At 31.6% G+C, this 3,514-nt stretch overlaps 1 pseudogene; it reads left to right on the top strand.

Moving 5' to 3' along the window:
• The first annotated feature begins 593 nt into the window (after positions 1-593).
• LOC145285074 (5S ribosomal RNA) lies at positions 594-712 on the top strand (annotated as a pseudogene).
• The last annotated feature ends 2,802 nt before the right edge of the window (positions 713-3,514 follow it).

The raw sequence follows: 3,514 nt of genomic DNA on the forward strand, positions 1-3,514 counted from the left end.
GAGAGCCACTCTGATCTAGCAAAAATTTCCTGGACATCTCCATCGGCATTCCCCGGTGGGGTCGCTTCACGCAACAAGCGATAAACTTGCTCCCCCTAAAAGCCGGGTTGATCTCTTTGGTAATACACAGGCAGCGTACCTCAGTCTGACAGGTACTGGGCTAGTTTCTGGACCCGCAACTATGATGCTGATTGCCAAGACTGGATTCTTGGCAGGTACTTTCTACCCACCTTCTCAAGCAGCCGAAGTCGCAAGGTGACTCATTCCGCGTAAGTAGTAGTAAACATACTCTGGCATGTATCAATTTAAGATATCATTGTTCTTATTGATTGGGATTGTCGGACTGACTTCCTCATCTTGGTTGTTATTGTCACAACGTTTCGGCCGTTTTGCCCTCCGGCCTTCGTCAGGTGTTGGTTTCGAGACTCCTAACAACCGATTCCCCAGTGCGATACAAAACACCTGACGAAGGCCGGAGGGCAAAACGGCCGAAACGTTGTGACAATAACAACCAAGATGAGGAAGTCAGTCTGACAATCTCAATCAATGAAAACACCTCATCTCAAAAATACAGACAATTACTATCATTGTTTTTATACGGCATAATCACGTTGACACACCGGTTCCCATCAGATCACCGAAGTTAAGCAACGCTGAGCCTGGTTATTTCTAAAATGGGTGACCAATTTGTGAATTCCAGGTGGTGTATGTAGGAGGACGCTGACACCTCTCTGCAAAATTTGCAAAAACCTAACGTCGTCATCTCCCCTAATGGGGAAGTACATGCGACTGGGGACCGCTTGTGAATTTCATACTCCCATGAAACTTTCTTCTTTGGAGGAAGCCAGTTAAACCCTAATTGGGTTAGTGCCGCTCGACACTGTTTTTATAGGTTCTTTTTCTTACACTTTTTCATAAAAGAAGGTATATTCTCACTTGGACGAAAGGCTCTGCTATTTGAGACCATGCCTACAGGAACATTATGTAGAAAATTGACATTTGAGTTATTGTAGGTTAGTACAGTTAGAAAGCAGGAAACAGGGAGGAAATGCCACAGTTTAACAATCCGAGGAGCTATGTTACTGTTATTGCTATTTACTTGCTTCCTCGGGATGGAAATGTTAGACACGAGGTCGTTTTTTAATGTGAGGAAAATCCAGCTCCTGCAAAACGCGCACTCAAGATTGGAACACAAATAAAAATTACCTCAGTCACGAGAGATTTCTCATTCAATGGTTGAAGACAGAATAGATCAAGTGTAGCATCAGAACAAATACTAGACCCTGTCCCAGCTAAAAGACCAAAGGTTTATTTGATTCTCGATGTAATAGATTTAATTATATCCATTTCTCACACCACTGCATCAGCAATATAAAATTACCAATGACATCAAAAAAACATTGCTGGATATAATCAATAAAATTTAATCATATATATATATATATATATATATATATATATATATATATATATATATATATATATACTGTGTGTGCAAAATCAAGACTTCAAGACAAGGTGTTGATGGCAACAAAAAGGGTATTTCATTTTATGTTAAAACTGTTTCAATGTCTAGTTCGACAATTTCAAGCATTATATCATTTGAAAATTTTCAAAAAACAGCATTTTCTTCAGACTTTATGAATAAACACACTTTAGGCAATGTAGCCTTTTTTTTATAGAAAGAAAAAGGGCGCGAGGAATCCCTAACTGGAAAAGCATGCGAGAAACATTTACCTTGGTTGTGGTTACGGAAAAGCCCATTTAAATATTAATGTATCGCCTAATTTTCGTATCCTCATTTAAGAACAGAGTTATGTGAAGTTTTTACGGAGAGCCCCGAGCTATTCAGAAAAGAAAATTTTAAAAAAATATAGCCCATTTGTTGGGTTCCTAAATTCCTTTATTTCCCAATGATTGATTTTTTGTAAAAAGAATTTTTAAAAGTTTGGTATCTATATTTATATTATGACCATAACTACCTTGTAAAGATGTTACGGTTAGTTTTAGTTTAGTATTAGTGGCAAGTAATGTTTATATATTATCGTTATATTGGTATATGGATATAATACCATTTCCAGTTTAGAATTTAATTGAATATGAGAATAAAGTAAAATGGGTGTATTAAATATATATAAACCTTGTAGGACATTTCGGGTGAAGTGTTCTAATCTATTTACTGTCTGACGATTCATAGTTATTTTGCTTAAAAAATGTTTTTATGTCTCTGCTTACGATGATTTGAAGGGAGATAATCCAATTAAGTTGTTAAGTACTGCTAGTTAATTCTGTTTTAAACTAGGTCGATTTTGTTTTCTTATAATGATTAAAGGGAGGTAATTCAGGCCGTCTGTGTTTTCGGTCAATTGATTACTTGAAGGCGACTATGATTTGATAATTAATTCAATAAATAGGTCCGGAACGTGCTACAATGGCTTATTTAACAAACTAAGTATATAAATTAAGTTTTTGATCTAAAGGAATAGGTTGTGTTTAATCCGCATCTGTTATTAATCACTTATGCTGCTCCTGTCGTATAATTCATGCGTTGTGTTCTTGGGTTGTCTAAATAAATAAATTATTGTATGTCCTCTAATTATTATTCTGACAGCAAAACCACCCACGGTTCCAAGTGAGTTTTACTCCGGTGGGAAGATGTCTACTCCTGCATTTATGGGTGAAAAACACTTAGACCATGGAGTGAAGTAGGAGAATAAGTAAGTCAGCATTGCTTCTACCAACCTAAGGTGTCAGATGACAAAATCAATTGAATTAATATTTAGATGGATTAACAACCAAAGTTGCTAATTTAATTTTTAATAATAACTGGATTAATTGCTGAGTGGTTTTATTGATTTGAAGAGGGTTTACTTATTCTCCTACTTCACGTATACGTTTTATATATATATATATATATATATATATATATAAATATATATATATATATATATATATGTCTTATATATATATATATATATATATATCTTATATATATATACGTTTTATATATATATATATATATATATCTTATATATATATACGTTTTATATATATATTTTTATCTTATATATATATACGTTTTATATATATATATATATATATATCTTATATATATATATACGTTTTATATATATATATATATATATCTTATATATATATATATACGTTTTATATATATATCTTATATATATATACGTTTTATATATATATATCTTATATATATATACGTTTTATATATATATATCTCATATATACGTTTTATATATATATATGTCTTATATATGTACGTTTTATATATATGTCTTATATATATGTACGTTTTATAAATATATATATGTCTTATATATATACACATATATATACATATATACGTACGTTTTATATATATATATATTATATATACATATATATGGACGTTTTATATATATATATCTTATATATATATACATATATATATCTTATATATATACATATATATGTACGTTTTATATATATATATCTTATATATATACAT

Source organism: Euprymna scolopes, chromosome 9, assembly GCF_053919585.1.
Source record: "Euprymna scolopes isolate OS-2025 chromosome 9, ASM5391958v1, whole genome shotgun sequence".
NCBI classification, from domain to species: domain Eukaryota; kingdom Metazoa; phylum Mollusca; class Cephalopoda; order Sepiida; family Sepiolidae; genus Euprymna; species Euprymna scolopes.